The sequence below is a fragment of the Elephas maximus genome, chromosome 25 (genome assembly GCF_024166365.1).
Source record: "Elephas maximus indicus isolate mEleMax1 chromosome 25, mEleMax1 primary haplotype, whole genome shotgun sequence".
NCBI classification, from domain to species: Eukaryota; Metazoa; Chordata; class Mammalia; order Proboscidea; family Elephantidae; genus Elephas; species Elephas maximus.
This window is the reverse complement of record NC_064843.1, coordinates 34,631,059-34,651,642: the sequence shown is the minus strand read 5'-3', so window position 1 is coordinate 34,651,642 and position 20,584 is coordinate 34,631,059. Positions and strand designations below refer to the sequence as shown.

At 41.3% G+C, this 20,584-nt stretch overlaps 1 protein-coding gene and 1 long non-coding RNA gene across 13 annotated transcripts in view; one reads left to right on the top strand and one right to left on the bottom strand.

Annotated features, from left to right (window-relative positions):
• The window catches only part of NCOA6 (nuclear receptor coactivator 6), a 95,259-nt gene extending 83,939 nt beyond the window's left edge, over positions 1-11,320 (bottom strand). For all 11 annotated transcript variants that reach the window (XM_049868977.1, XM_049868976.1, XM_049868979.1 and 8 more), the window contains exon 1: positions 11,118-11,320. The gene's annotated coding sequence lies outside the window, so the exon portion shown is untranslated. The remainder of the gene's footprint in view (positions 1-11,117) is intronic.
• Positions 11,321-11,444: 124 nt separating this feature from the next.
• Positions 11,445-20,049, top strand: LOC126067266 (uncharacterized). 2 transcript variants are annotated; one of them, XR_007515381.1, is made up of 6 exons: positions 11,445-11,715; positions 11,935-12,073; positions 13,355-13,525; positions 13,640-13,743; positions 17,767-17,981; positions 19,791-20,049. It is a non-coding gene; the product is annotated as an uncharacterized LOC126067266 (long non-coding RNA). The 2 variants fall into 2 exon arrangements; XR_007515382.1 differs by lacking the exon at positions 17,767-17,981.
• Positions 20,050-20,584: the final 535 nt, after the last annotated feature.

The window sequence follows — 20,584 nt, the reverse complement described above, 5'->3', positions numbered from 1 at the left end:
ATTTCTGTAGAATATATTCCAAGGAGTGGGATTACTGGATCGTATGGTAGTTCTATTTCTAGCTTTTTAAGGAAGTGCCAAATTGATTTCCAAAGTGGTTGTACCATTTTACATTCCCACCAACAGTGTATAAGTGTTCCAGTCTCTCCACAACCTCTCATGGAGAGGTTCTGAATAGAGACCCTGAACAGCTGCTGGATATTAAGCCCCCAGATGACTGATCTAGTACAGAGGTCTAATAAACTCTTAAAGTTTTGTTTGTTTTTAAAATATAAGGGATTTCTTGGCCATCTTGGTGAAAAGCAACTGGCATGGGGAAATGAGCACTGCATGGCCATCTGTTCTCTTCAGGGTGTCTACTTGTCCATGATCACCTGATCAATGAATTTCCTAAAGCCTAAATCATTTATCCAAAGCTTGAATCAACTACTGCTGTTTCAAAAATCTGGAGCGCCATCCTGCTCCCACACACTGCTCACTCACAGCAACCTGCAAATGTCCTAGTCCTGGCATTCCAGGTCCCAACAAACCACTCTGGCTTCATCTCCCCACAACTCCTCAATACACCAGCAAGCCAGACTTCTCACTATTCCATTTCCTGAATATTACTGATGGTTTCCTATGTCCATCACTCCTTTGGTTCTTCTCTCCTTAACTCTACTTGTTGCAAACTTACCCATTCATTTGTTCAGTAATTTTTTATTCAAAGCCTCTATGTCATCTCAAATGCCACCTTTTCCATGAAGCCTTCCCTGATCCTCCCAGTGGAAATGATCTTTCTTTCCTCTGAATTCCCATAGTACTTACTGTCTCAATTAAAACACAATATTCCCCTTGTTATCTGTGTTCACATCACCTCCACAGATGAATTAGTTTTCTAGAAAATAGAAACAGGAGCCCTGGTGGTGCAGTGGTTAAGAGCTTGCCTGCTAACCAAAAGGTCAGCAGTTCAAGACGCTCCTTGGAAACCCTATGAGGCAGTTCTATCCTGTTCTACAGGGTCGCTATGAGTTGGAATCGACCAGACAGCAATGGGTTTGGACTGGTTTGGTATATACTTCTCCACAGGTGGTAGGTAATCAACATACGCTGACTACCATTATCAAATTTTTCTCCATATTTTATTCTGATCTCAATGCTTCTGTATGAGTCATCTCCCTGTACAGTGAAGTGTTAAAGACAATCCAAAACAATTCAGATAAAGGTCCATTTTCTTAATGAAGCTTTCCCAGATCCAAATTTACTAATTTTATTATATGCATATGTATCACATCAATACATCATTACGTGCACGCATGTATATATACATACTGCCGTTAGCTAATAATCTACAATGGGAAAGAACATTTATTTAATGAATCCATTAATTAGGTAGGACCTACTAACCTTCTCTTAGTAAGTCTAGTCAGATGCTGGTTTACCTAAGTTCTTCCCACCTTTCCTGGTATTTTTGGAGGTTAACCACAGTGTCTTCGGATTTCTACAAGTCTTTGAATTTTTAAAGTGTGTATTTTATAAAAGGTACACAGCCTTACCTCTCTATAAGTTTCCCTCAGTAAAATCCAAAACAGGAATCTGATTCACAAATTTACAACTCTTTCTTCTAGTGAGAGGACTGCCACTATCTGGTCTTTAGGAAAAGTGCATAAATATGTATGCTGGGATTAAATTTAGCAGATTCAATATCAGTTAAGGAATTTGATTAATGGGATCTTTTGTTGTCTTTTGGTGGTAGTGTGTGTGTGGAGTTTGCAGCTGGTTAATGCTAAATATAAACCTAAATACCTATTTAAAGGATGAACATCCCTTGAATTTGGTGATTAATATTAATAACTGACAATTGGTATTATTAACTGATCACTAATACTCTAACTGAAATAGAATTCATAATTCTTTATAAGTTAAAGATGTCTTTTGCTTTACAGGGTTTGTATATAAAATATAGCTTATCACCAAACTCTAGGGCTGCATTATTCCCTTCAACAAAGGGAGTCTAGTCATTTATTAATTCACTCAGCAAATCCTTATTGAGCTCCTGGGCAACCACCTTATCTCCTTTTAAGAATAAAGTGAAATAGAAAAAAATTAAAAATAAATAAATGTGCCAGACACAATAATAAGTTGATATTGGAGCTCAAGGAGGGGAGAAAAAGGAGAAAGAATGAGAAAGAAAAGAGATGAAGGAAGGGATAGGAGGAGGGAGGGAGCAGCAGAGACAGACAGTTCCCTCAATGCACACCCAATCTAGTGAGGAGGGAGACAGTAAACTAATTCTGTATCTCTCTCTTCTCCCCATGCTGATCCTACGCTATGTGGCCAAGCTTATTTTCCTAATGCACAGCATTCATTAAGTCACTGTATAGATGAAAAACTCCTACTGCCAAGTCAATCAAGTTCAAACTTCCCAGCCTGGCACTGAAGAGTGTTTAAAATCATCCATGACTAAATTGTATAGTGTATGGAGATTAAAATCATAGGCTTTGGCCATATGATCCAGCAATCCCACTATTAGGAATATATCCTAGAAAAATAAGAGCCATCACACGAAAAGACATATGCATACCCATGTTCACTGCAGCACTGTTCACAATAGTAAGAAGATGGAAACAACCCAGATGCCCAACAACAGATGAATGGATAAACTATGGCACATACACACAATGGAATACGACACAATAAAGAATAATGATGAATCTGCGAAGCATCTCATAACATGGATAAATGGGCATTACACTAAGTGAAATAAGTCAATTTCAAAGGGACGAATATCGTATGAGACCACTACTATAAAAACTCATGAAAAGGCTTACACACAAAAAGAAACAATCTTTGATGGTTACGAGAAAGGGGAGGGGTGGGGATGGAAAAGCACTAGAAAGACAATAGATAAGTGCTAACTCTGGCAATGGGGAAGACAGTACACAATAATGGGGAAACCAGCACAACTTGTACAAGGCAAAACCAAAAACCAAACCAAACCCGCTGCCGTCGAGTCAATTCCAACTCATAGCAACCCTACAGGACAGAGTAGAACTGCCCCATAGAGTTTCCAAGGAGCACCTGGAGGATTTGAACTGCTGACCTTTTGTTTAGCAGCCGTAGCACTTAACCACTATGCCACCAGGGTTTCCTGTACAAGTCAAGGTCATGGAAACTCTACAGACACATCCAAATTCCCTGAGGAACCAAATTACTGGGCTGAGGGCTGTGAGGACCATTGTCTCGGGGAACATCTAGCTCAATTGGCATAACACAGTTTATAAAGAAAATGTTCACGTTCTACTTTGGTGAGTAGCGTCTGGGGTTTTCAAAGCTTGTGAACAGCCATCTAAGATACTTCACTGGTTTCACCCCGTTGGCAGCAAAGGAGAATGCAGAAATCCAAAGATACAACAGAAAGATTAGTCCAAAGGACCAATGGACCACAACTACCACAGCCTCCACCAGACTGAATCCAGCGAAACTAGATGGTACCCGGCTACCACCACTGACTGCTCTGACAGGGATCACAACAGAGAGTCCTGGACAAAGCTGGAGAAAAATGTAAAACAAAATTCTAACTTGCAAAAAAAGACCAGACTTACTGGTCGGACAAAGACTGTAAAAACCCTAAGAATATGGTCCCCAGACACCTCTTAGCTCTGAAGATTAAACAGGCCCATAAAACAAAACGAGACTAAAAAAAAAAAACGAGACTAAAGGGGCACACCAGCCCAGGGGCAAGGACTAGAAGGCAGGAGGCAACAGGAAGTCTGGTAATAGGGCACCCAAGGTCAAGAAGGGAGAATGTTGACATGTTATGGGGTTGGTAACCAACGTCACAAAACAATATGTGTAGTAAATGTTTAATGAGAAGCTAGTTTGTTCTGTAAACCTTCATCTAAAGTACAATAATAAAAAAACAAAAACAAGAAAACACAGACTTTGGGATTAGATGGCTGGACTCAAAATCTTTATCAATTGTTAGCTCTATTTCTCAATTTCTTTATCTATAAAAAGGGATTAAGAAAAAAATAGCACCTATTTCACAGGGTTGTTATGAGAATTAAATGAAATACTACGTGTAAAATGCTCAGCACACTAACTGGCACGTATAAGCACGCAAAAAACGTGAGCTACTACTGTTATTATTGTTGCTGTTGTTCAATCTTCACTTCCAGCCTTATCGCAACAGTGCTCCTGTAATAATCTCCAGCCAAAATGGACTCTACCATTCCCTGAACACCCACCGCTACACTCACGCTTTCACTCAGCTTGAAAACACTGTCTCATCCCCAAGTATTAAGATCCTAACCAACCTTGGCAGTTGCTCTCACAGGCCACCTCTTTCGGGTATCATTCTGTGACATCCAAGCACCTTAGCATGTTACAGATGCCCCTCATCACACTTAAACCTTGGCTAGATCCATCTTTGTATCCTGCAGAGTTCTAGCCCAATGTACACTGTAGGGCTCAATAAATGTTTCACAAATGAATGAATTCCTGTATCTCCTCTCTCCCATTCAACCACTCTCTTGGACAACAGCTCTAGTATTTCAGCTAGTTTTTTTTTTTTAACACCAACAATTTCTAATATAGTACCCAGCACATAGCAGAAGCCTAAATAGTCACTGAACTGAACTAAATTTCATCTCATCTTTTAATTTCAATCATTTTATTCATTATGATCAAATATGACTCACCCTTAGAAATAGATTTTAGTTTTTACCTGCCCACAAATTCATCTGTCAATTTCTGGCTATCCTGCAACTATCCTAATATGTCATTTATTGGTTTAGGGGACAGAATATTCAAAACCTCAGTAAATCAGGAATCAGAAAATCAAATGCCTATTATGGGGCCATAAAATGATCAAAGCAAGAGAGTAGTACAGAGTTCAGAAAACTAGGAAACACACATCCCACTAAATGCTTCAGCTAGTCACTGATATGAGAACTTGTGTTCAGCATTACCAGACTTTCTAATTTTTTAAGATAAGTCAGAAACTCAGAAATCTGTGCAAATTTTTAAGACATTTAAAATATTGCATGAGCCAAATCCAACCACAGGCTGCCAGTTTGCATCCTCTGCTACAGAAGTTCTCTGCAAAAGACGTGAAGCGGGTAGGAGAAGTGCTATCCCAGCTGACAGTCTAAGTCAAGGGCTAAAACTAAGCAGCTCCTTGGAAGCATCTTCTGCAACACTTAGCCTAGCTCTGAACCGCTCTTCTTTGACTTGAAAAGCCAAATTAATTTGATAGCTGTGTTGAGCATACTGAATACCTATTCTGTACCAGGTACTGGGGAATCAGAAATGAGCAATAGTGCTAACATTTATGTAGTGTCTTCTAGGTGCCAGGCACTGTTCTAGTCATGTTACAAGTGTTAAATCATTTAATTCTCACAACAACCCTATGAAATAATTACTATTATCCTTATTTTAAAGATGAGAAACTGAGGCACAAAGAGGTTTTGTCACTTGTCCAAGGTCACACAGCTAGCAATCAACAAAACTGGAATTACGACCTCAGAACTCAGAAAGAGTCCACCAAAAAGAGCTCACAATTTGAAAACAAGCCCCATTCAATAAATGGTGCTGGAACAATTGGTTACACATAGCAAAAAAATGAAATTAGGTCCTACCTCACACCATATGCAAGAATCAGTTCCAGATGAATTAAAGATCTAAACATTAAAGGCAAAACAGTAGTGATTCTAGAAGATAATACAAAGAATAACTTTAAAATCTTGGAGGAGACAAAGACTGATAAATTTGACTACATAAAAATTCAAAACCGCTTTTAACAAGACACCTTAAAAAGAATAAGTAAATAAGCAACAAACTGGGTAATAACATCTCTAACACATATAACCATAAAGAATTAGCAATCAGAATATATAAAGAAATCTTTTGAAAAAGACAAATAATCCAATAAAAAAACAGCAAAACAAGACCCAGCATAGTATAAGGTGGTACTACCACAGCTGCTACAAAGCTCACCCTATAACTGCAGACCTTGGCATCCTGACCAATATAAAATAATCAGGGGTCTACGTCATGTTGCAGGTTACAGAAAGCATGGGGCATCCAGCCAGAAGGGTAGCACCTAGACCGTTATTATCCATAGTATAGGAACTAGAAGGCAAAATAAAGGTTGAACATCCAACATTCAGACACAGAGATCAGTAGTAAATATTTTCAGCTTTGCAAGCTATACATTCATTTTCACAACTACTCAACTTTGCCAGTAGTGTAAAAGCAGCCACAGATGACATGTAAATGAATGAGTGGGTGTGTTCCAACAAAACTTTATTTACAAAAATAGGTAGTAGGCCAGGTTTGACCTGTGAACCATAGTTTGTTGACCCATGACATAGGTAACGGTGAATTTTCCTACAATTTAGGAATATTTCCTTCATCTTTCTCTGCCTTTTACGTCTGCCAACACCTCTGACTTACTTAAGCAAAAATTACATCACACCAGCCTGAGCCCAGAAGAACCAAATGGTGCCCAGCTACCACCGCTGACCACTTTGACAAGGATCACAATAAAGGGTCCCTGACAGAGCGGAAGAAAAATGTAGCAGAAAAATCAAATTCACAAAAAAGACCTACTGGTCTGACAGAGACTGGAGGAACCCTCAAGACTATGGCCCCTGGACACCCTTCTAACTCACAACTGAATCCACTCCCGAAGTTCACCTTTCAGCCAAAGATCAGACAGGCCTATAAAACAAACAATAACACAAGTAAAGAACGTGCTTCTTAGTTCAATCACATATACAAGATCAAATGGGAAACACCTGCCCAAAAGCAAAGGGGAGAAGGCAGGAAGGGACAGGAAAACTAGATGAACAGAAATGGGGAAACTGGGGTGGAAAGGGGAAGAGTGCTGACATATTGCAGGGATTGCAACCAATGTCACAAAACAATTTGTGAATAAATTGTTGAATGAGAAACTAATATGCCCTGTAAAATTTCACCTAAAACACAATTTAAAAAGAAAAACAAAAACTACATCTCACTGGCAGCTTTGCAATGATTTCCAAAAGCCTATTACTCTTTTTTATTACTCTACCAAAAACACTCTTCTTTGACAATTCTCACCTCATTTTCCATCTACCTTTTTTCTAAACCTCTTTGACAGCCACCATCTCAAACTAAAAAAAAACACAACAAAAACCAAACCTGTTACCCTTGAGTTGACTCTGACTCATAGCAACCCTATAGGACAGAGTAGAACTGCCCCAGAGGGTTTCCAAGGGTGTAATCTTTACAGAAGCAGACTGCCACATCTTTCTCCCTCAGAGTAGCTAGGGGGTTCAAACTGCCAACCTTCTGGTTAGCAGCCAAGCACTTAACCACTGCGCCACCAGGGCTCCTTATCCCAAACTAAAAATTTAAAAAATTCCTTCTCTCTCACCACTAATGATATTAACTATCAACACCTAAAAACTCCAACTCTGTGTAATGCCCACAGCCTCTGCCTTAGTTCAGCTCATCATTACTTCTCTGCTCTCCAGTCCACCCTCCTTCCAAAGAGAATCCATTTATCTTCTAAAAATTAAATCTCACCATACTACAGCTGATTGTGTATGGCAAAGTAGAGGATCAACGAATGCAAGAGAAACCCTCAATAAGATGGACGGGCACATAAGCTGCAACAAGGGACTCAAACATACCACTTATCATGAAGATGGCGCAGGACTGAGAAATATTTTGTTTTGTTATGCATAAGGTGGCCATGAGTCAGAGCTGACTCTATGGCAACCAACTACCTCAGCAGAGGATTCAGTCCAAACTCCCTAACAAGGTCCTTTACAACCAAGTTCCAGTCAACCCTCCAGTCTCACCTCCAACCACTCTTTCACACATACACACACACCCTATGCTCTTGCCACATTCAATTACATTCCCTGAAAATGCATGCGTTTACCTGAAAAGCTCTTCCCTCCAACTCTCCATCTTCCAAACTCCTCTATCTTTCAAGACATATCTTCACAAAAATCTTCCCTGATTTGTGGTGCAGACACTCCCACCACTGTGTCCTTACAAACTTTGATAACTCTCCTTTGGCATTTGTCATCCTAAACTATCATTGTTTACATGTCTACTTCTCACTGGACCAAACACCCAAAGACCCTGCCCTGATGACGCAGTGGCTCTGTGGGAGAGAGATGTGGCAACCTGCTTCCGTAAAGATTACGGTCTTGGAAACCCTATGGGGCAGTTCTACTCAGTCCTACACGGTCACTATGAGTTGGACTTGACTGGACGGCAACAGATTTGGAGTTTTTGGTAAAGACCTCTGAATCCTCAGAGTCTAGCACACTGAGCACTGTGCTTGACACACCAGATGTCTTGGCACACAATAAATAACTGTTGAATGGAAGATATGCCTGGTAGTGGGAATCATAGTAGGCTTCTTAACGTGAGGTTTAGAGACAAGAGCTCATAGAGAGAATTCAGGGAGTCCGTGAACTTGTGTTATTTTCACTGAACTCCAACTGAAGTTACCATTTTCTTCAAACATAAGTGTAGACAAAAAATCATTGTACTATTAGCAGCACCTATGACTCTGTCAATACAAACATCACAGATACCTTTATATATTTCAGTAGTTATAGATATCTAAAAATATTACTTATACTCATTTCTTTGAAATTAAAATAATCAGACCCTTCACTAGATCTTTTTGTGTTTAATTTTTTTTTGTAATTTTTATTGTGCTTTAAGTGAAAGTTTACAAACCAAGTCAGTCTCTCACATAAAAACTTATGTACACCTTGCTACATACTCCCAATTACGCTCCCCCTAATGAGACAACCCGCTCTCTCCCTCCACTCTCTCTTTTCGTGTCTATTTCACCAGCTTCTATCCCCCTCTACCCTCTCATCTCCCCTCCAAGCAGGAGACGCCAACAGAGTCTCAAGTGTCCTGATCCAAGAAGCTCACTCCTCACCAGCATCCCTCTCCAACCCGTTGTCCAGTCCAATCCATGTCTGAAGAGTTGGCTTCGGGAATGGTTCCTGTCCTGGGCCAACAGAAGGTCTGGGGGCCATGACCACCAGGGTCCTTCTAGTCTCAGTCAGACCACTAAGTCTGGTCTTTTTATGAGAATTCGGGGTCCGCATCCCACCGCTCTCCCGTTCCCTCAGGGGTTCTCTGTTATGTTCCCTGTCAGGGCAGTCATGAGTTAAACAGCCGGACATCATTTAGTTCTTTGACTAGATCTTTTTAACGTGCTGCTAAAGTATATACATTACTATATCACAGTTTGTAATATTTTAATAACTATTTCAATATAATTGGTTTCCTCTGTAATCCTATATTATTTTATTTTATACAATTAAAAATATTATTCTGAGAGGAGTCCATAGGCTTCATCAGATGCTAAGGGGCCCATGACACCCCTGTATTAAAAAGACCCAGAATAAATGAACTGCGTTGCTGTATATACATACAATAATGAAAATTTTACTGTTATAAATGCTCTCTTAATCTTTTTAATTTTATGGGGGCTCTGGGCCTACCACATCATGACCAATTTGCATAGTTTCCCTGAGAACTCTACCACAGCCCATCTGAACTTTGAACTCCTTTCTATTATGATCAAACTTCGACTAACATTTGATCATGACAGAGATTCTGGGTCTCTACCATTGTTTACTGTTATCTTTTTAGGCTTTTTGTGTCCATTTACGGTATAAAACCAAACCCACTGCTGTCGAGTCAGCTCCAACCACTAAAAGAGAAGGATCATTTCTAAAAATTATAAGAAGTTAGAGGTCAAAAGGGTCTTGAAGATAACTTTTTTGCATAAATGGAAGTGAGCTAATAACAAATAGCTGGTTACCTATACTTTTTGGTATTCCCCCCCCACCCTCTGCACTGACAACGCATTATAAAACCAATTCATTAATAGTTTTCTGATACATACTGCCATTCTTTACTTAACATTTTTCTCCCAGCTACCACATGCTTTTAAGGCAGCGTGATGAATGAGAAGGCAGCAAACCTGAGTTCTGGAATCCCCTCTGCCACTGCTTCTAAGATCTTGGGAAATCAACTTTACCTTTCTATGTCTCACCTAAAATCACTACATAATCTGAAACCATTACAGGATTCACTCCTTTTTACCAAGCTTACTGGCTTCGATAAATGCGTTTCCGACGACCTCCCTAGGTGACCCTGCTTTTAAGCAGTGGGCTGTCCCTTTCCTGGGAAGACACCTTGGGTCACCGCCCCCAAACAGCCTGGTTCCTCCTTTTAAAGACACAGACAAACTCCCTAAATTGATGGAGGCTTGCTCTCTCCTTGCCAACAGCTCCACTCGGCACCCCTTTTGCTGGCCAGCTCCTTCACTCAAACCTCAGCCCCTTCTTCTCTCTTCCTCATCAAACCCTTCCCTTTTTCTGGTGCTCTCGCCAATGAAGGGTGAAGAACCCTGGGGTACATAAGTCTTCAGTCCCTTGGGGGTTATAAAAACTTGCAATTCAGCGCCAGGACTCCGAGGGCTGCCCAATCCAATACCTCCGTCTGAACCCGAAGGTCCCCCGTTTCTAATCAAACCCACCTGGAGAACTGTCCTAGCCTTGACAGCTTGAGCTAGGCCCCCACGTCCCCCGGGTCGAACCTGTACTGGGGTCCTGAACACCGCCCATGGCCCAACTCGGCTTCAGGTCCTGCCCCCACCTAACTCAGTAGACTCCGGCCACGGTTCCATTCGGACCCAGTGTCCCTTCTTCGCGACCCCGGCCACGACCCCACGTCCGGCTCCCGCCAGTTCCCTGGGCCCCGAGCGCCACGCCGTGCAGACCCCGGCCCGGCCCTGCACTCCCTCGGGGCTCCAGACCCGGCGACCCACAACCCCCCCACCCCCGGCCAAGCCCCCGCTCCCGTCGGCGCCCCCGCCCGCAGGCCTGGGGCCCGCTCCCCAACATGGCGACGGGGACACCAGCCCGGCGGGCGGGGCGGCTCCGGGCCCGGCCCGTACTCGGGCCGCGCTCCACGGTCGGCCGGCGCCATTTTCCCGCGCCGGGCCCGAGCGGCACTTCCTTCCCGCGGAGCCAGCCGGGCCGAGATCGCGGACGCCCGGCGGGCCCACCCCTTACGGGCCCGCGTCGCCGTCGCCTCACCTGAGCGCCGCTCCGGCCCTCCCGGGCGGGCCTCGGAGAGCCGGCCCGGGCCGTGCGTGCCCGCAGCCCTCCGTGCGTCCGTCCGTCCGTCCTCGCGTGCGCCCGTCTGTCCGGCCGTCTGCTCCCGGCCGCCCGCAGCCCGACCCGCCAGGGCCTCAGGGAGCCGGCGGGGAGGGGGATGGGCCGGACCGGGCCGGTGAGGGAGGGGGAGGGAGGGAGGGAGCGCGGGAGGGGGCGGGGCGGACCAGAGGGGCGGGGCCCTGTCCACGTGACCAAACGTCCCCGGGAGCGCGAGGGGCGCGCGCCCGCTCACGTGGGTGCAGAGCATTTAGTGCTGGGATGGCATGGATTTGTGTCAGTTTCTCTGCTCCGTGATCTCACCAGTGGCTCCTGCCCCGACTTCTAACCACTGCACAACACAGCGGGAGCGCTCTGGCTGGGTGTCCTTGGGTAACTCACCTCTCCATGCCTCAGTTTCCTCATCTGAAGTACGGGGATAGTAGTTGCGATTGACAAGAGGAAATGGGAAAAGCATGGAAAGCACTTGGCACAGGGCCTGGAGCGTAACGAAGATAACAGCCTTTATCATTATTTGTCTGTAAGCTCCTCTCTACTTTTTCTCATAACCACCACACTAGCAAGCTCTGTAGGTGCTCAATAAATATATCCCTTTAGTGAACAAGTGCGTGTGGCCCCCTCCCCTCTCAAATGTGGGGAGGACCCCCCAGCACTGGACTTGATGTCATACAGCTCTGAATTCAGATCTGCCTTTCCCTCTTGATAGCTGTGTGATTTTTTTTGCCTCTCTGAACCTCAGTTTCTTCATCTGTAAAATGGAAGTAAAGAGTCTCTTATGAGCATCACAGAAGATAGAAGATGAGCAGATGGATTGTAAACTGCTTATAGGTGTCCTGGTCTCATCTTAGAAAAGAAGTCGGGAGCCCTTTCATTCACAGGTATTTATTGAGCACACACTATGTGCTCGGACTAGTGTAGTACCCACTTACAGCCTTTTCACATGCTCCCTGCACCCTCTCCAATCTATTCTCCACTCTGCTGTCAGAGTAACATTTCTAAGTCAGAAATCTGATTATGTTAGTCCCCTATTTGAAACTATTTGACAGCTTCATGTTGCTCTTGAGATAAAGACCAAATCAATGTCTTACTGTTGTCTTCCCCACCTCTCCAGGTGCATCTCAGGCCCTCTTCCATCTCTGGGCTGCAACCACAATGGTCTTCTTCCCAATTCTTTACACATTGTAATCCCTCCCTCCTCAGCACCCTTGCACATGCTCATTCTCTGCCTGAAATGCTCTGCCCCCCTTAGCCTTCAGATCCAAACTCAAATGTCACTACCCCAAGAACGCCTTCCCTGGCCATCCCCCCCAGACAGGCCCCCTTAGCAGCATGCACTTATCCTTGATAGAACAGACTAGGTGGTTTATTGCCACTAGAATGTGGACTCCCTTGTTCACCGCTGTTCCCTCAGCATGTAACACAATGCCTGGCACAGAGTAGGCGCTCAATCAATATTTGCTGTATGTATGGATCCTGTGCACTATACTAGGTGCTGAGTCCAAAAGGACAGAGAAAAGCAAAGAGAACAACAGTGCAGCTATAAAATTAACACCGAAGGACTTTGCAAGAGGCTGGACATTATTTTTTTGAAACTTTTGAAAAATTGAGGTATAATTTATATGCAGCAAAATGCAAAAATCTTAACTTTATACCTAATAAATTTTTAGCTATGTTCCTGTGTTAACACCTCTCAGATCAAGTTATAGAACATCTCTAACAGCCCAAAGGGTTCCCTTCTGTCACTTCCAGAACGTCCCCTCCCAGTCAATACCTGATTCCCCAAAGGTAACCACTACTCTGACTTCTAGCACCGTAAATTAACTTTGACAGTTCTTGAACTTCACATAAACAGAACTGTATAGTACGTACTGTTTTGTGTTAGCCTGGAAATCTGACAGAGCTAAAGAGTGACTATTTGGATAATGATACAATTAATGTGTTGCTTGACTGATTAGTTAATCTGAAAGACTGAACGAGAAACTCTGGTCACTTGATCCTATTTAGACAGGGGTCCTGCCAGCAGCCAGCCCAGAGGCTGAAATGACATCATCCACAGACCTCTGAGCCCCACAAAAGCTTTTGAAGGTAAGAAAGCTCTGAAAAATTCCACAACCTGAGCCACTGTCCTTACTTTTCACTTTCTTATCCATTTCCTTAAGCCAAGGGTCATTGGTTTTCCCGGGATCAGCAAGGAAACAAGGAGTTGAGGACAGAGGTGCCAACTTGGTTGCCTACACATCCTGGAAGTGAAAATAGCAGCATAAACAGGGTCCACAGCCCCACAGGAAGGCAACAAAGGAACAAGAACAGACCATGAACTGGCAGACAGTGTGCGTAATGATTACAAGCTTGGACTCTGAAGCCAGAATGCCCAAGTTCAGGTTCTAGCTCTGCCATTTATTAGCTATGTGATATTGAGCAAATCCAATCTCCTTGTTTTACAGATGAGAAAATGAGAGCACAAGGAGATAAATGACTTGCCTAACAGGGTCAGTTCTACTCTGCCCTTTAGGGTCACTATGAGTTGGAATCGACTCAACGGCAACAGGTTTGGTTTTTTTTTTTGTTTGACAGGGTCCAAAGCATTTTCTTTGTTTCATTTATTTTGTTTTGTGTCCCAAATAGACTGTAAGTTCCCCCAAGGAAGCTCTTTTTGAATAACCATCACTTGTAATATCACTTACCTTTTTTGTGCCTTAGTTGTGTTATCTGTAAGATGCAGATAATAAGGGCTCCTATCTCATAAGGTCCTCAGGAGAACTAAATGAATTGTTACATAAGAATGTCTAGAAGGGTGTCTAGCACAGATGATGGCCTCAACATGCAGCAGATGAACACAAACCTCTGAATACATTTTTAGGCTGTTTCACAGAGTGTTTTGAGCAAAAAGTAGTCCTAAGATGCCCAGCTTCTTGTTCCGGAATCAGACTTGGGTAAATAAAAAGCAAATCCATTGTTCTTTGATATGAGCAATTTATTCAAATGAGCATTTATTGAACTTCTATTTTCATATGTACATTAAGCTTTGAAGTGATAAAATTGATAGTGACTACGTGAATGATGTTTTTCAGAAGAACAAGTAACAACGAACATGGGGAAAAAAAAAAGGACAAACCAACCCAGAACGCACCAACATTCTACTCTCTGCAGGGCTCATCACAACAAAACCAAACAGGGTTACCATATGCAATTCGGGAAATTGTGCCCTGCAAGAGGAAACCACATCTAAGTGGGCGCTATTCCCATTATAGACATTGTAGGTTTGTAAATCTGTTGTGTTAATTTACCAGCAGATGGCAGTAAGTGCCTTGTTATTACAAAATACGCTCATAATTTTCAAAGGGAAATAATGTACACTCTTTGTACTTTGCATAAAGGCTTAGTTCGTATGAGCATGTGTAAAGCTGATGAATTTTCACAAATTGAACAAACCTGTGCAACCAGCATCTAAATCAAGAAACAGAACATTACCAAAAGCCAAACCAAACGCATTGCTATCAATTCCAACTCATAGCAACCGTACAGGACAGATTAGAACTATCCCACAGGGTTTCCAAGGAGTGGCTGGTGAACTGGAACTGCAGACCCTTTCATTAGCAGCTGAACTCTTAACCACTGAGCCATTACCAGGCCCCCAGAAATCCCATAGTTTCCCTTCCCCTCATTACCACCCTGAGAGCAGCATCCTGAATCCATAGATTAGGTTTGCCAAGTTTTAAACTTTATATATGTGTGTGTGTATATATATATACATATATATATATGTGTGTGTGTATATATATATATATATATACACACACACATATATATAAATGGATTCATACAGAATGCACTCTTTTTGGCTCCTTTGCTCAATTTTATGTTTTCGAGATTCATCTATATTTTTGCATGTAGTTGTAGTGTGTTATTTTCATTGCTGCATAGCATTTCACTGTTTGAATATCCTATAATTTATCCGTTCTACCACTGGTGGGCATTTAGGTTTTTCCTTTAGGGCTATTTTTAATAGTACTATTATGAACATTCTTTTTTTTTTTTTTGAACATTCTTGTACATATCTTTGGGTAAACATATGTACAATGTTCTATTGGTTATATACCTAGGACTGGGGTCATAGAATTGGCTTGTATTCAGCTGTAGCTGCCATACCCATTGCCATTAAGTGGATTCCAACTCATAGTGATCCTATAGGACAGGGTAGACCTGCCCCATAGGTTTTCCTAGACTGTAATCATTACAAAAGCAGACCGCCACAACTTTCTCCCATGAAACAACTGGTGGGTTCAAACAGCCGACCTTTTGGTTAGCGGCCAAGCATTTTAACCACTACCCCACCAGGGTTTTAGCTGATAATGCCAAATTCTGTGTATTTTTTAAAGCAGCTTTATTGATATATATAATACACATTTAAAGTATACAATTCACCCATTTAAAGTACACAATTCAAATGGTTTTAGTATAGTCACAGATATAAGCAACCACCACCATAGTCAATTTCAGAGCATATTTTCATCACCTCAAAAAGAAACCTCATACCCTTAACCGTCAGACCTCTCTTCTTCCACTACCCCAGCCCTAGCAACCACTAATCTACTTTCTGTCTGTATAGATTTGCCTATTCTGGATATTTCATATAAATAGAATCATACAATATGTGGTCTTTTGGATCATGATAATTGGATAATTTAGCATGTTTTCAAGGTTCATCCATGTTGTAGCATTTCTTTATATATATGGTCAAATAATGTTTCATGGTACAAGTATACCACATTTTGCATTTTCATTTCAGTTGGTGGACATTTTGGGTTTTTCCACCTTTTGGCCATTTTGTATAATCCTGTTATGAACAGTTGTGCACAAGTTTCATTTCTCTTGAGTAGACCTAGAAGTGTTATTGGGTCACATGGTAACTGTTGAATCACTTGAGGAATTGCCAGATTATTTTCCAAAGTGGCTGAACCATTCTGCATTCCCTCCAGCATTGTATGAGGGTTTCTAGTTCTCCACATCCTTGCTAACACTTATTATTATCTTTTTGATTGTAGCCATCCTACTGGATATAAAATGGTATCACCTTATGGTTTCGGTTTGCATTTCCCTGATTACTAATGATGTTGAACATCTTTTCTTGTGCTATTGGCCATTTGTATATCTTCTTTAGAAAAATGTCTATTTAGATCCTTTACCTATTTTTTTTAGATAAAATCACATAACCTAAAATTCACCATTTTAACAATTTTGAAGTGTTTAATTTAGTGGGTTTTAGTACATTCACAATGTTGTACAACCAGCATCACCATCTGTCTTAAGCTGGGTTCTCTAGAAAAGCAAAACCAGTAAGCATATAAATATATATAGAGAGAGAGAAGTCATGTAGAGGCTGGAATGTCCGAAGGCTGTGGATCAGGATAGAGGCTTCTCCTGATTCACATAGCCACAGGGGCTGGCGAACCCAAGGTTGGCAGGTCAGAGAGCAGGACCCTCGTTCACAGGCTGTGAAGATCACCAAATCCCAAGATTGGCACTAAGCTGCTAGCTCAAGTCCCAAGAACCGAAGGTCAGATGAACAAGAGGCATCTGCAGGATCCAGAACAAGCCAAAAGCCTTGGCAAGGAGAGTGTGAAGGAAGTAGGTGGCAGAGGGTGGAAAGATGAAGGCTGAGGGGGCGGTGAACTGCCACAGGCCCCGCCCCCACCGTTATCACTCAGCAGATTCCATCATAAGGGTGATCACATATCAAATTTCAACAGGGAAGTGACCACAACGGTATACAACTGCCAAAACACTAAAAATCATGGCCCAGCCAAGTTGACACACAATCTTAGCCATCACACCATCTAATTCCAGAACATTCCAACCACCACATTAAAAAAAACCCATACCTGTAAGGAATCTCAGTTCCCCATTCCCTCCATTCTTCTGGCAATCTTTAATCTACTTTGTCTTATAGATTTGCCTATTCTGGGCATTTCATATAAATGGAATCATATAGTATGTGGCTTTTTGTGTCTTCTTTCATATAGCATAAATGTGTTCAAGGTTCATCCATGTTGTAGCATGTATCAGTACTTCATTCATTTTTATGTCTGAATGATGTTCCATTGTATAGATATACCACACTTTGTTTATCCATTCATCCATTTATAGACGTTTGGGATGTTTCTACTTTTTGGCTACTGTAAACAGTGCTGCTATAAACATTCGTGTACAAGTTTTTGATTGAACACCTGTTTTCAGTTCTTTTTGGTACATAGGAATGAAATTGTTAGATCATAGTAGTTCTGTATTTAACTTACTGAGGAAACACCAAATTCTTTTCCACAGCAGCGGCACCATTATGTCTTACCACCAGCAAGGTATGAGGGTTCCAATTTCTTTACTTCTTCACCAATACTTGCTATTTTCTGATTTTTGTTTTATTTTTTTTATAGCCAACCTACTGGGTGTGAAGTGGTATCTTATTGTGGCTTTGATTTGTTATTTCCCTAATGACTAATGATGTTCAGTGTCTTATAGACTAGTTGGCCATTTGTATGTCTTCTCTGGAGAAATGTCTGTTTTCATTTCCTAGGGCTGCCATAACAAAATACCACAAATGGATGGCTTTAGAGAACAGGAGGAATTGATTGACTCACATTTCTGGAGGCTAGAAGTCCAAATCAGGATATTGGAAGAGTCAGTTCCTTCTGATGAATCAGAGAACTGCTCCATGTGTCTCTTCTGGCTTCTAGTGGCTGCTGGCAAACTTTGGTGTTCCTTCGGTGCTCATAGATGTATCTTTACACGGTACCTTCCCCCTGCATGTGTCATTGCCTGTCCACCTCTTTTATAAGACAAGTTATACAGGATTAGGACCCACCTTACTCTGATATGACCTCATTAACTTAACTGGTAGCAAAAAAAAAAAAAAAAACACTACCTCCAAACAGGGTCACATTCACAAGTTCCCCCATATATCTTTTTGGAGGACACAATTCAATCAATAACACTGTTCAAGTCCTTTGCCCATTTTTTAAATTGGGTTAATCTTTTTGCTGTTGTGTTTTAAGAGTTCTTTATATATTCTGGTTGTTAGACCCTTATCAGATTTACAAATATGATTTACAAATACTTTCTTCCAATTCGTGTGTTGTCTTTCCATTCTCCTGGTAGTGTCAACTGAAGGACAAAAGTTTTAAATTTTGATGAAGTCTCATTTATCTATTTTTTTCTCTTGTTGTTCATACCTTTTGTGTCATATCTAAGAAATTATTGCCAAACCCAAGGTCACAAAGATTTACCCCTATGTTTCTTTCTAAGAGTTTTATAATTTTAGATCTTATATTTAGGTCTTTGATTCATGTCGGGTTACTTTTTGAATATGGCGTGAGGTAAAGGTCCAACTTCATTCTTTTGTTGTATGTGAACCAGCTGTCCAGCACCATTCATTGAAGAGACTATTCTTTCCCCATTGAATGATGTTGGCAATCTTACCAAAAATCAATTGAACATAGATACATGGGTTTATCTCTAGACGCCCACCCAGTTCTATTCCATTGCTCTATATGTCTATCCTTATGACAATACCACACTGTTTTAATTTAGTAGTAAGTTTTGAAATCAGGATTGTGAGCCCTCTAACTTTGTTCCTTTCCAAGATGGTTTTGGATATATAGGGTCCTTTGCAATTCCATACGAATTTTAGAACCAACTTTTCCATTTTAGCAAAAAAGGCCATTGGGATTTTGATAGGGATTGCATTGAATCTGAAGGTCACTTTGGGAAGTATTGCCATTTTAACAATATTAAGTCTTCCAATCCATGAACATGTGATATCTTTACATTTATTTAGGTCTTCTTTCTTTCAGCAAGCAATATTTTGTAGTTTTCACTGTACAATTCTTGCACCTCCTTGGTTAAATTTATTCCTAAGTATTCCATTCTTTTTATGGTATTGTAAATGGAATTGTTTCCCTAATTTCCTTTTCTGATTGTTCATTTCTAGAGTATGGAAATAACACTTTTTTGGCTGTTGTTGGATCTTGCAACTTAGCTGATTCCTCATGGATAGATCCTCTTGTCATTATAAAGTGTCCCTCTTTATCTCTAGCAATATTGTTCGTTTTAAAACCTATGTTGTCTGATATTAGTGTAGCCATTCCAGTTTTCTTGTGATTGCTGTCTGCATGATTTATCTTTTTTGATCAATTTGTATCTTTGAATCTAAACTCTGTCTCCTGTAAATAGCATATAGTTGGATCTTGTTTTTTGTCCAGTCTGACAGTCTCTACCTTTTGATTGGATTTGATATGTATTGTCACGAAAAAATGCCCATGTTATATTGTTAAGTAAAAAACAGGAAATTGTAGATAGTCTGAATAATGTGATCCCATTTTTATTTTTTAAGCAAAATAATAATGTTATTATATGTACAGAAGATAGAAGTTGAAGGGATACATGCTAAATTATTGATAGTGGGGTTTTTTGAAATTTGGGATTTTGAGGGTGTTATTCATTTACATTATTTATGAAATGTTTGATATTTGAATAGCTGTTACATTTGTAATAAGATAAAATAATAAAGTTTTTTTTTTTTTTTTTTTTTTTTTTTTTAAGGAGAAACATGCTCTTTGAGCCATACAACCTGATTTTGATTCATGGATCTGTCACCTACCAGCTGGGTGACCTTGGGCAAATTTTTTATTTCTGAACCATAATTTCCTTATCTATAAAATGGGGGAATTAATGCCAGCCTCATAAGGATGTTGTGCCTGCCTCACCATCATCTCTTCAGGATGCTCTACTGAGGGTATAGAGTCAGCCTCAGGCCCTTAGCCAAATTCGGTGCCACCTGTTTTTGTAAAATAAAGGTTTATTGGAATACAGTCATGACTGCTTTCATGCTACAACAGAAGAGTTGAGTAATTGCTGCAAGGACCACACCAAAAAAACCAAACTCTTCGCCATCAAGTCGACTCCGACTCCTAGCAACCCTATAGGACAGAGTAGAACTGCCCCATGAAGTTTCCTAGGAGCACATGGTGGATTCGAACTGCCAACCTTTTGGTTAGCAGACGTAGCTCTTGACCGCTACGCCACCAGGGTTTCCACAAGGACCACATGGCCTACAAAATCTGAAATATTTACTATCTGGCACTTTGCAGAAAAAGTTTGATTTCTGTTCTGTGTCACCAGCATTCTTTCACCTACTGAAACATGACATATTCCTTCTCTCTGTAGGACTTTTGTACATGTTGTTCCCTTTGCCTAGAATGCCATTCCCACATCTACATCTAATCCTCTCCTGTCAACCCTACTCATTCTTATCACATCAAGGAGGCCTTTGCTTATCCCACCCCACCCGTAGACTAGGTTAACTTTCCTGTCATACGTTTATTGTCATAGCATCC